The 13,808-nt window shown below is 36.7% G+C and overlaps 1 pseudogene; it reads left to right on the forward strand.

Moving 5' to 3' along the window:
- The first annotated feature begins 7,662 nt into the window (after positions 1-7,662).
- On the forward strand, positions 7,663-9,285 carry LOC102925298 (phosphoglycerate kinase 2-like; annotated as a pseudogene).
- The last annotated feature ends 4,523 nt before the right edge of the window (positions 9,286-13,808 follow it).

The raw sequence follows: 13,808 nt of genomic DNA on the forward strand, positions 1-13,808 counted from the left end.
TATATATATATATATATATATACATATATATATATGTATATATATATATCCAAATGATGAAGACAATTCAGAATTTGGTAACTATATTCAGGAAGAGAAAGAAATATGAAAAGGAACTTCAGCTGAAATGAAGGTGGAATTGAAAAGGTAACCAAAGATCAGGGGAAAGACAGGTAGAATGGATGGAGTAGATAACAGAATATCAGGACTTAAAGAACTTTAAGTCTAAAGAACTGGGCCATTCAAGCAAAGAATATAAAACATAAGTAGGCACATACAGAAAAGCACAGTGTAAAACTGTGGTGTACTGTGGAAGCACTATATCTTGGACTTTTAGGCATAGAAAAGAGAGAATATTTTATTCTCCTTCAGCTATTCAGAAAGTTTTGCTGGGAACCATAGTCTAGGTTGACATCATGGTCTTTTAGAATGTGAAATACCTTGTTCTAGGCTCTTCTGCTTTTTACAGTTTCCATTCAGAAATCAGCTGCTAATCTGATGAGCCTTCTTTTATATTTACCTGTGTATATATTTTGCAGTTCTTGGGATCCTCACGTGGTTCTATTTATTTAGTGTTTTAAATATATTATTTTATGAATGTCTCTTTTCTAGTCTTGTCTATTTGGAGTTCTGTGTGCTTCTCAGCCTGTTTGAGTATGTCTACCCTCAGTTTAGGGAAAGATTTCTATGATCTTGTTAGAAATATGGTCTAGGCCATTGAACTGGATTATTCTTCTTTTCCTCACCCTCCACCTGACCAAGTACCTCCTATGTGCTCTACATTTGCTCGCTCAATTAATAAATAAATAAAATACCTTCAGAACAGGCTCTTTTTTATATAGATTACCTTATACTTAAGACATAGGAAACTTTATACTGAATGTATGTTTAGGTTACTGTGATGAACTAAATCTCCTGATTTTCTGAAACTTGAGTCACCCCTTATTGTGTCTATATTTTAAATAAGTCTTTTAGTAAAACATCAACAGTTGGTTAATAATAATGATAATAAAAAGTTATATAAAACTTTTTATCATGTGCTACTGGAAATAAAGACATATATTAACACAAACCTAATAATAAGAGGTGAATTTAATACCCCACTTTTTCTAAAAGAAAAGTCATGTAGAAAAAAAGGAAACATCATATTAAATGGCATCAAATATCAAGTAGACCTATTGGATTTCTGTAGAATATTTTACTAAACAAAAAATATTCACATATTATATTTAGCTTCTCTACAATGGACAACAGCTTGGGACACAAAACAAATTTTAACAGATTCAAACAAACTGAAATAACTTCATGTATTTTACATAACACATGAATTATAATCATAAATTCAACAGCAAGCAATGCTCTAATAATTATATAAACTCATGGACATTAAATTGCACAATATTGTGCTATTCCTAATGATATTCTGCTACACTCATAGATTGATTCCAATGATTATCAGAGAGGATTCATCCAGCAACTGACAGAAACAGAGGCAGACTAACAGCCAACATTAGGGTGATATCACGGACTCCTGTGGGAGAGGGGGAGGAAAGATTGTAGTAGCCAGAGGCGTCAAGGACACCACAAGAAAACCCACAACATCCATTAACCTGGGCTCATAAGGGCTCACAGAAACTGAACTGCCAACCCTTATAAATGCTCAGCACATATGTTACAGTTGTGTAGTTTGGTCTTCTTGTGGGATTCCTAACAGTGGGAGCAGTGCCTGCCTCTGACTCTTTTGACTGCTTTTCTGACCATTTTCCTCCTATCAGATCACCTTATCCTGCCTTAATACAAAGGGAGGTGTCTAGACTTACTGCAACTTGATATACCATGTTTCTTTGATATCCATGAGAAATCTGCCTTATTCTAGAGAGAAATAGAGGAGTAGTAGATATTGGGATAGAATAGATGGGGGAAGGACTGGGAGGAAATGAAGAAGGAGAAACTGTGGTCAGGATGTAAAAATTAATAATAAAAAACTGATAATGGAAACTTCACCAACAAACTACATCTACAAAGCTGGTATTACCTAAAGCATAAACCAGGTAAAGAAACAACATCAAAAGGAGGAGGAGGAAAAGGAGAAAGAGAAAGAAAAGAAGAGTGAGGGAGGGAGAATGCAAAAGAAAAGGAGAATAATATTAATGATATTGATGATTATCATAATTCTGGCCAATATCCCTAATAAACATAGAAGGAAATAACCTCAATAATTAGTTGTAAGCTGCATATAGTCATATAAAAAAATCATCCACCTGGATCAAGTTGGCTTTATATAGGAGATGCAAGGGTGGTTCAATACATAAGCCAATAAACACAATAAATCATATAAATGACAAAATATATAATCTGTTCAATAGATGCAGAAAAGGCCTTTGATAAAATCCACCATTGTTATGGGATAAACCTTTTGTATATTATGAAGATACGTTGCACTCATTTTTAATAAAAAGCTGACTGCCCAATGGCTCAGCAGGATTTTGGGGGGCAGAGAGTATACTGGGGAGAAGAAAAGCAGGGTCTGAGGAATCATGAGGTGTTTCGATGAGATGCAGAGTGAGCAGGATGGGGAGTATGAGTATGAGGTAAATGAACCTCAGAGCAGCATCTAGAATAATAAAAATGGGTTAATTTAAGTTATAATAGCTTACTAAAAATAAGCCTAAGCTATCGACTGAGCATTTACAATTAAAAATAAGTCTCTACATGGTTATTTGGCAACTGGCTGGTGAAACAGAAAAGTCTGCCTACATATGGAACTGAAAGTGGGGCACCTAAGTCCACATAAGACCTGAAAAAAGCTTTTTAAGGAAGGTCCTAAACACACAAAAAAATAGAGCCAAACATGGCTCCCTTGTCTCATGTCTCTCAAGCAAACTGAAGTACAGTGATATATCTTCCAGCTGCTGCCTTCTGGCTTGAGCTGCCAGTGTAAGTGCTGCCAGAGAGAGCTCCAGCAGTACACTATGAACTAAAATGTATAGTGAATTTTAGTTTTGCTCATGCAGACAGAAAAGATTATAGATATGCATTAAAGACAAATTCAGATGGGAAAAAAGTTCTAAGTGATTTACAGTGTGTTTAAAAATGTACATAGGCTTGGGAGAGAAAAGAGAAATGGTATAGACAGTCATAAAAATAGTTTAAAGATAAAGTATTCAAAGAAAGAATAAAGTAAAATGAAGGAAAAAGCCATGCAAAGATAGAAAATAAACAGGGAGTCTGAATCTTATATGCTATTGTGCTGTCTTTAACATTTATTTTGACTACTGATAAAGAAGCAATAGCTACAAAGAGACTTTTGATTATGAAAGCTGCCAAATTAAAACAACCTATATATTTAAAAAATATCCTGACTTCAAAATGGAAGTCAGAGATATGTTGCTTTGAGAAAGAGGTTATGCTTTTATTTCCACAAGAAATGAAAGGCTGTGGATTCATTCCAGTTTGCTATGGATCAGGGTAGATAGGGGCAGATTCTCCTGAAAATCCTCATTCCATACATAAAGAAACAAACCTAGAAAAGCTATAAAACAGGTAACGTATATTTTACCTGCTCAAACAAAAACAAAAAACCAGCTTTGGCTAACTTGTGTACAACACACAGTCTATACTGCATTAATACAGACATGTATATTACCTTTAAAAGTTCATGTATTATCAGAACAAGAGAACCAGACACCAATGAAAACAGATGGCCCAGGTGATCTAGCAACTCAAAATGCCTCTTACAGTCTTCTCAGAATTCTGCATCTCAAACAGCCTCAAAGCTGCTTGCTGAGATGGTCCAATCTCACAAATTACTCTAGTCAAAATTTAACAATTATCCTGATTTTCTCAAGTTTTTTCCAAAGATATCACCACCCACAAATAACAGAAGGCAGTCTAAAAAATGATGCCCACATTCTGAAGAGATGGGGTATGGGTGGGTTTTGGCTATTCAATGGATTATGGATGTTTGTCATTGTTTATGGGGGTTAGTTACAAGTTGTTATTGGTTGTACTCACAGAAAATGCCAAACAAAAGAGTTAAATTCATAGATCTCATTCTAGAGGATATAAGGTGCGTATGATATAGGAATGATAGGAAAAATGGTAAATTATTGAATATACTTCATTCAAAAAACAAATATTATTCTCAAAATATTTTACATTGGTATAGATTTTGGTTTATTGATAGAAATATAATGTTATTTTTGCTATACTATAATTTGCTATAATTAAAAATACAGGTGAGTAGTAAGTCATTTATAATAATCAAAATTGTTATCATATTAGAATTTTTCAAGGTTAAACAGATATATTTAGATAGATGGTCTTCAAATGCTTCAAAGATCTACAGAATATGGAATTCAGGATCTTTAATAAACTAAGGCTATTCATGACAGTGAGACATGTCTACTCCAGACAGCACCAATTTACTTCAAAAGGGAATTACAGGCATCAAAGAACCTATATATGGATTTTACTTTCTTTATGGCAAAACTATCCATTTGGGAAAAGAAAACTTGCGTCAATTGCTGACAGTGTACATTTCAAACTGGATCAACGAGATATACAAAAGAGTGATTGCCAAGTTTTGCTGAGACATGGTTAGGACAGTCCTTCAAAATTCCCTGCATCTCAAAACTGTCTGTCAGATTACTAGGTCTATAGGACAAAGTTGGATGCCTCAATGTTACATGAGAACCTAGAGTGTCTGTCCAAGTAGCCAATTGTTTCTATCATCTCTTAATTTTGGAAGTTACTTTCTCTGAACTTTCTGTTTACTCAGAAATGTTATTATTTCCTTCTCAGGTCTTTGATGGGGTTGAAGAATAGATAGATACAGTTGCAGTTCTCCATAATCATGGTAGTACAGTTGCAGTTCTCCATAATCATGGTAGAAAGAAAATTATGTATGAAACTCTGGACTCTTCAGAAGACAGGTGATGGAGTATTTTCTCTATTTTGCCAAACACAAAAGGACTGGATATTGTAACTATAATTCTTAATTGATAACTGTTTTGTGGTATATAATTTTACTCTGTTAAAGTAAAACTCTTCCTTTTTAATTAGACAAAACAAGGGAAGTGCTGTCGAATAATCTTTCTGTAGACTGTGAAAATGTTTTGCTCTCATTGTTAATAAAAAGCTGACTGGCCAATGGCTAGACAGCATTTTTGGGGCAGAGAGAATGCTGGGGAAAAGAAGAACAGAGTCTGAGGAGTCATGAGGAAATGCCATGAGACACAGAGCAGGCCCGATGGGAAGTATGTACATGAGGTAAACAAGCCTCAGGGCAGCACATAGACTAATAAAAATAGGTCATTTAAGTTATAAGAACTAGTTAAAAAATTAGTCTAAGCTATTGGTTGAGCATTTCTAATTAATAATGTCTCTCTGTTATTATTTGGGACCTGACTGGTACAACAGAAAAGTCCACCTACACAAAATGGCTTCATGGTAAAAGTCCTAGGAAAAGTTGGATGGGAGGGAGCATACCTCAACATAATAAAGATTGTATATGACAAACCCACAAACAACATTTTCCTAAATGGAGCAAAACTCAGTTATTTAGTTACATCAGGAATAAAATAGGGTTGTCCTCTATCCTCACAGTTTTACAACATAGTGCTTGAAGCAGTTATAGTGATATTTTATTTGTACTGAAATGTGATTTGTATGTTAACAAATAAAGTTGCCCAGGGATCAGAGCTATTAGCAAGTCATAGTGAAAGCTGGGCAATGGTGGTGCATGCCTTTAATCCCAGCACTTGGTAGGCAGAGCTAGGTAGATCTCTGTGTGGTCAAGGATACAGCCAGCATTGGAGACACATGCCTTTAATCTCATACCAACCATAGAAGACCTGGAGGTCTGTACAGACAGGCAGTGACTAGGAGGTCATGTGGTTGGGTTTACAACCAATGAGAAAGCAGAACAGAAACTCTATAAAAAAAAAAAAGACAGACACAGGAAGTAGGTCTCTTTCGGGGAGGTAGGACCACTGCAATAATGAAGGGTAAGGTTTTTAGCTCTTAGCTATTGCTCTGACCTCTTGGCTTTTATCTCTGTATTGGCTCTGTGTTTCTTATTTAATAAGACAGTTCGTTACATCTACAAGTGGTAGATAGAACAATAAGACAAAAGAAATAAGTTAAAAAGATACAGATAGGAAAAGAACTCAAATTATTACTATTTTTGATGATATTATATTATACATAATATGAGATAAATTCCAGCACAAAAATTTAGAAACTGAGAAAGAAATCACGGGCAGAGGGAACACCCTCATTCACAATAGCCTCGAAAGCAAAGGAAATTCTAGGAGAAAACTAAGGAAGTTGAAAGACCTTGACAATGGGAGCTTTAGATCTCTAGAAGAGAAGGGGCAAGACACTTGTCTATGGAAAGATCCATCCCACATACACATTCACGGATTTGTAGAATTAATTTTGTGAAACTGATCAACTTACTTAAAGTGATTTACAGAATTAAAGCAATCCTATATGACAGTCATCATAGAAACAGAAAAACGAACATCAAAAAATACATGTGGCAACTCCAAAGACCCCAGACAGAGCCCAAGAAATCCTGAATGAAAAGAGCAACCTGGAGAGATATAATACTAGTTTCACCATTCAACCAAACTTATAAATATGTTTGTGAATTTTTTTTACTCATTTTTGTTCTTGTTAGAAAGTTCCAACTCAAGAAGTACTTGATTTCTAAATTATACAAGAAGTAAACCAAAGAAAGTAGGATAAAAGAAAAGGGACAATATCATAACTCCTGAATTCTGAAAGTGATGTGATGTTCTCTTTGCTAGTATCCTGTGCTAGTATCCTGCAGGAGGCAGCAAAAATTCTTTCACCGAAGTCTAAAATTAAATAAATAATTTAAGAACCCTATACTAAGAAAAATCATGAACCCCACAAAAAGCAACAATATATCACAATGCCTAACACCAAACTCAGCACAAATATTCATTACAGACAGAAGACATATCTTATGCTGCCTTGAATTAAAGAAAATTGCTTTCAAATTACATCATTTGCATTGCTGATGATTTTATTCAGTAATATAAGTGGAGATTGGATTTGGGGAAGAGTTATGTAATTTTTTTGGTTGGTTGTGCTTATTAAATTCTTAAGAACAAAGCAGATTTGAAAGATGATGTAGAAACAAGAACCAGGAGGAAAAAAAACTGACCCTCTTTCACTTTTTACTTTGAAAGCTTTTTAATTTCCCAACTTTAGCGATCATCTCTGAGTTTCACTGTTTAGTATTCTAGGATGACAATTTGAGTCTGTATCAGGCAAAACTTTCCAAATCAAGATAGACAGGGTCAAGACCAATCACAGAGCTGGATTTCCTCTCAAAGCCTGTCACTGGCTGTTGTGCCGGAGACATAGAATAGAACATACAGATAGGAAAAGAGCTTAAATTATTACTATTTTTGATGGTATTATATTATACATAATGTACTATAAATTCCAGCAGAAAAAATTAGAAACAGAGAAAGAAATCTTGGGAAAAGGGAACACCCTCATTCACAATAGCCTCAAAAGCAAAGGGAATTCTAGGAGAAAACTAAAAAAGATTTTGGGTCAAGACTCAAGAGTTAAAAATCTCCACCAAGCAGCAATAAAAAGGTTGTTCAAAATACCATCAAGATGCCTCTTTCTAGTAAGTTGACTCTGGGCAATGTAGAGGTTAAGAGGAAAAGAGTCATCATAAGAGAAGACTTGAACGTTCCCATAAAGAACAACCAAATCACCAACGATCAGCGAATCAAGGCTGTCATCCCAAGCATCAAGCGTTGTCTGGAAAAGGGAGACAAGTTAGTAGGTCTCATGGGTCACCATGGCTGGTCTGACAGTGCCCCTATGCCAGACAAATATTCCTTAGAGCCTATTGCTGCTGAGCTCAAATCAAGGCTTGGTAAGGATGTTATATTCCTGAAGGATGTGTGGACTCAAAAGTAGAGAAACATTGTGACAACCCAGATAATAGGTCTGTAATCCTTTTGGAGAACCTGCAATTCCACATGGAGCAAGAAGGCAAGGGTCAAGATCCTTCTGAAAGAATGATTATCATTGAGCCAGATGAAGTAGAAGCCTTCAGAGCATCACTGTCAAAACTCAGTGATATCTATGTTGAAGATGCTTTTGGCACCACACACCAGGCCCACAGTCCTGTGGTGGGAGCAAAGGCATCTGGGTTCCTCATGAAAAAAAGGAACTAGAATACTTTGCCAAAGTCTTAGAACACACAGAGAAATCCTTCCTGGCTATCCTTGGTGGAGCCAAAGTAAAAGACACAATCCAACTCATCAAAAACATGTTAGACAAAGTCAGCTTTATGATTATTGGAGGTGGGATGGCTTACACCTTCCCAAAGGAACTCAAGAAAATGGAGATTGGTGCTTTGTAGCTGGAGAGCTTCTCTCCAGGTCCCACCAAGCCCCTGCAGTCCCACAACCCACATATAAAATAATCACTCAGAAACTTATATTACCTATAAACTATATGGCCGTGGCAGGCTTCTTGTTATCTACTTCTTCTATCTTAAATTAACCCATTTCTATTAATCTATAGGTTGCCACGTGGCTCATGGCTTACTGGTACCTTACATCTTGCTTGTCATGGCAGCAGCTGGCAGGTCTCTCTGCCTCAGCCTTCCTGTTCCCTCAATTCTCCTCTCTGTTAGTCCCACCTATACTTCCTGCTGGCTACTGGCCAGTGTCTTATTTATTAACCAATCAGAGCAAAACATTTGCCATATAGAACATACCAGAGTAGTGCTTCCTTGTTTGAAGAAGAGAGCCAAAATTGTCAAAGAAATCATGGCTGAAGCAGAAAACAATCCTGTAAAGAAACTCTTTCCTGTTGACTTTGTAACTGCTGGCAAGTTTCATGAGCATGCAAAAGTTGGACAAGCCACTCTAGAGTCTGGCATACCATCTGGCTGGGTGGGTTTGAACTACAGTCCTGAGAGCATTAAAAACAGTGCTCAAATTGTGACCCAGGCAAAGCTTATTATTTGGAATGGACATATGGGGGTATTTGAATGGGATGCCTTTGCTAAGGGAACCAAAGGCCTCATGAATGAAGTTTTAAAAGCCACCTCCAAGGATTGTGTCATCATTATAGGGGGTGGAGATAATGCTACTTGCTGTGCCAAATGGGACACAGAAAACAAGATCAGCCATGTGAGCATTGGAGGTAGGGAAATTCTCTATCTAGCTGCTGAAAGGTAAAGCCCTTCCTGAGGTAGAGGCCCTGAGCAACATGTAATTGTGAAAGTGATCTTGCTTCCTGTTTCAAGTATGGAGTGCTGAATCGAACTTTGTGCTTTTACATCTGAAGTTAACTTTGGTTAATACCTAATCTGTATCAATACCTAGGTAATGAGCAAGCAGTGTGCCCATGAGCACATCTTGTTAATTCTGTCATGCATTTGTTACTCTCTTCAAGATCTCATGAGGATTTGCCACTGTGTTTCATAGGGAGGAAACATTCTCACGTCACTTATTAAAGTAGTGAGATGAATCAGTTGAATGTGTTGTCTTTACTTTAGTTCAACTTGATTGTTTCTCACTTAGTGTGGGAAATAACATAGAATCTATTATAGGGAAAGGAGGGGTTAAAAGTTGTCTAAGTGTTAAATGGTAAAATGACCAATATTAACAGAATGTCATTATGCAAATGTGACTGCTAATTAGATCTCTATTAACAGTTTTTTCTAAGTAAGAAAAAGAAGTACTTAGTAATCCCAATAATTTTCTTTTAAAAAATGAAAAAGTAATAATCACTGATATCCCCATTAAGCTAAAAATAAAATTCAGGGCATGGGTAAAAGTTTACTTGAGAAAGCAAACAATATTTAGTAATATATGACTAGTGAATTCTTACAATTGGTTTCTGAAATGAAAATATACATATTTCAGTATTTAGAAAGATTTTAAATCTCATTTTAAAAGTGACAAATCATGTAAGAAACAAAAATACTTATTGGTTAGTTTTTTTTTCTTTTTCTTTTTCTTCTTCTAAATCTGGATACAAAGAATAGGAAGCTTTTTTCCAGTTTTAACTGTGCAAACCTGATAAAGCTCTTGGAGGCAGAACTGGGAAGTGTGAAAGTCTAAATACTGTTTCCATATCTCTCCCTCATAGTTTTATCACAGGAATTAATTCTCTAGCAGATCCATATCGTCCATTCTGGCACTGCTTCCCAGGATATTTTCAGTGGTGGACTCCTACTCTTAGAATGTGTTGTCTCTTTGCTGTTGTCTCTTGCTTCAATTCCGAGGCTCCTTATCTCAACTGTCTCCCACATCTAAGCTGTGTGTTTGCATTGTCCCCCTTTGTAGAGCAGAGATCAACATCCATGTTCTTACAATCTCTAGAAAACCTCACAATCCATTGTTTTTGTTTTTGTTTTTGTTTTTGTTTTAATTTTCACCCAGACACCTTGGAGATTAAGGATAACCCTGAAGGTCACTGACCTTCATTTGTTAACAGTAACATGCCAGCTAAGCCTTTTCATTTTTACAATCCTCTTTAAGCTGATGTAGTACCTACTTTTCAGGAGTGGCTCTGTGCAACATTTATTGGCCTCCTGAAATTCATTTAGCCCCCTTTTAAGATACCTTAAAATTTGTGAGCCTGAATGTAGCCATTATGAGACCATTAGTTCTGCTCCTTGTGAGTTGCCTGTTTTCTTCTTTATGGTTCTTAGTTGTTCTTTTGCAGAGCTGCAAGCTTAAGTCGTACTGGGATCAAGAAAAATGGGCCTTGGCAGTTCGTGTTCTTGGAGTTGTGTCCATGCCAGTGGATGCCCACATGCTCCAGAAGAGAATTTGACATCGCTGCTGTCATTGTTGCTATTATAGCAGTGGCAGCCACTGCTGCTACTGTTTCTGGGATTACCATTTCACAATTGGTTACTACAGCTAGCTAGCACAGTGGACACCCTGGCAGCAAAAGTAGCTGCTACAGTTAGTTAATTTTTAGTTAATCTTTCATTCTATTGAGCATGATAAATTTAATTCAATAGTTATAAACTTTTGATTGGCTTTGAAAGTTATAAATTTATAAACTCAAGTTCCATTTGCTTTAGGGATACCATCTTACAAGGACTCCAATTTGCAGTAAGGCTTGTTAAAGAAGGGAATGGCTCAGTTGCCTTTAGCCTACTGGCTATGGGTGGGTTAGGACTTCTGTTTGTCTTTTCAGTGTCAAACACACAGATTGCAGGCCCAGGACCACTTTGAGATCTTTGGCAGCAGTTAACTATGCAGCTCACACATAATTGAGCCTTTATGATAATGAGTATTCAGAGATGGGTAATACCTGGGGGACATTCACCAACCTAAGACAGAGTGCCTGTGTGGCCTGGGCAGGTGTCTCTATGACAGGTAAGGTGACCTGCTGACATCCCATGCAACCTAAGTCAGAAGCTCATTTTTTAGTAAAAGGGGAGACATGTAGGTCCCTGGGCCCCATTTTGGGTAACTGTTGCTTTGTTTGCTGACCTTGACCTTGATATCCTCATGATGCTAATTCCCTGCTGGGTTCGATGCTCCTGAATGCTTAAGGGAAGTTTCTTGTCTGTGTATCCTGCATATTGGGCGTTAACAGTTTAGATGCAAGATTGTAAAACATCTGTAGTGAACTTCTGCCCCCTGGGGTTCTCCCATTGTGCTGTAAGCTCGTATTTAAGACCTCCTCCCTCCTTCAATAAATGGCACTTGGCATTAAAAAATTAATTTTCAATTCATAACAATTTTTTAATATCCTAAACTGGATAGTTGCATATTGTATTATGGGGGATGTGTACTTACAGAATATAACCAGAGATTTGAAATCTGAAAGAATGTTTTTCCTTCAAGTGTTGCTCACAATAAATTTCATGAGTGGATGAGTGGCATTACTTCACACAAGTGATAAGCATCATATTAGTCCAAAATGTAGCTGACCATTTAAACATTATATGTCCACAGTCTCTATTAAACCACGTTTCCTATCATGGTCCTTAAGGCATGGACTAAGTCAGTTTTCCCATTTGGAAACACATTATTAATACACTCAGATGTTTATATCCTTTTTTATTTCTTGCTTAACACCTAAGCCCTCCTCCACACCTTCCTTTATTCTTCTTCAGTAGCAATCTAAAACATTTGGCTATGTTAATTTCATTGGGTCATCTTTTTCTGTGTTTTTCCCCCTTTTAAGTTGTTTTAACTTGACAGACTAATTATGCTGGCCAGACTTCCTCTTGCCATGACACAGATCAGCCAGACTTCCCTTTGCCATGACACAGATCAGAAAAAAAAAATGGAAAAGGAAGAGGGGTGTATGTAGGCACACAGTTTTGGAGGCTTTGATCTAGTCAGCTTGTAATGGCAGAGTGAAAGTGAGTAACCTTGGTAAAGGTGTGGGCTCTTTCCCTTCCCTTTGCTTTGTGCACTTTTGATGTGCTGGATACTGTTTTGTTTTATTATTATTTAGAAGCCTGTTTGTTTTCTCGTGAGTGACAAAAAAGGAGTGGATCCAGATAATGGGGAACTGGGAGGAGTAGAGGCGAGGAAAACCTTAATCAGGGTAAATTATGTGAGGAAAAAAATATATTTTCAACCAAAGAAAAAAATTAAAACAAAAATTAAATACCATCTATGAAAATTTAATGAGTACCTATTTGGAAAGAAAAAGAAGGAATTCCTGTTTTGGCAGGTCCTTCTTCCACTTTTCCTTCTGCCTGATGTCTGTGCTGCTCATAGCCAGGGCAGGTGCTGAGGTTGGCAGACTCTTCTCTAAGTTATTCCATATTCTGTAAAATTGCTTTTCAGCTTGTATCTTGCCATTGATGGCACTTTTGACAAGCATTCCTATCTAACAACACCCACGGGGCACAGACTTTAGTATCCTTTTCCTATAATAAGAAAAAGTCTCACCTCATAAGTTTGCCAAAGCATTTTGGGAATGTGTGAATACATGGGTTTTTAAACCATATCAGGAGAACCAAGTCCAAGAACCTACCAGAGCTGACCCAGGAATAGTGGAGAACCCTCACCTGGATGAAGATAAAACCTAACACTACAGTGGGGGTGGCTCTCACCCTGTATGTGCATCAAGGAACTCAAGAGGCAGAGGATTCTTGACTCTACTATGGGTTTCAGCTTAGTCTCCAGTATTGATATGACCTCCGTGGGTTGGTCACATGTCTGTCCCTGCAGACACAACTCTATGACTAGAATCCTCAATATGACTCAAGGATGAAGCCAGTTTCAACCCTATGGCCTTGCAGCATAACAACACCAATACTCAGTTATGGTGATATTTTATTTGTGCTGAAATGTGATTTTATTTGTATGTTAATAAAGTTGCCTGGGGATCAGAGCTTTAGCTTTTAAGCAAGCCATTTAGCAGAATTCCATTTGTGGTGGCACACACTCTTAGTCCAATCACATGGCAGGTAGAGTTTCTGCATAGTCAAGGACACAGCCAAGTGGTGGCCCTAACCTTGTTATAGTTTTCCTTGTTAATAATTTCAGAAAAGAAACTCACTAAAGAGGTGTAAGTGTATAAATTTGAAAGACATTATAAGATAGTTCTGTTAGCAATATAAATTAGGATAGAAAGTGAATCAGATACATTTTGGGTTTACCAGACTAGGATAGATAAGGGAATATTTTCTCTGAGTTTCTCAAATGCAAATGGACTGGACATTGTTTAGTTATTTATTGCTTGTATATATTATATATAGTTATTGTACTTATTTTATATAGTTTTTCTTATATTAGTTGTAACTTTTTTCC

Source organism: Peromyscus maniculatus, chromosome 21, assembly GCF_049852395.1.
Source record: "Peromyscus maniculatus bairdii isolate BWxNUB_F1_BW_parent chromosome 21, HU_Pman_BW_mat_3.1, whole genome shotgun sequence".
NCBI classification, from domain to species: Eukaryota; Metazoa; Chordata; class Mammalia; order Rodentia; family Cricetidae; genus Peromyscus; species Peromyscus maniculatus.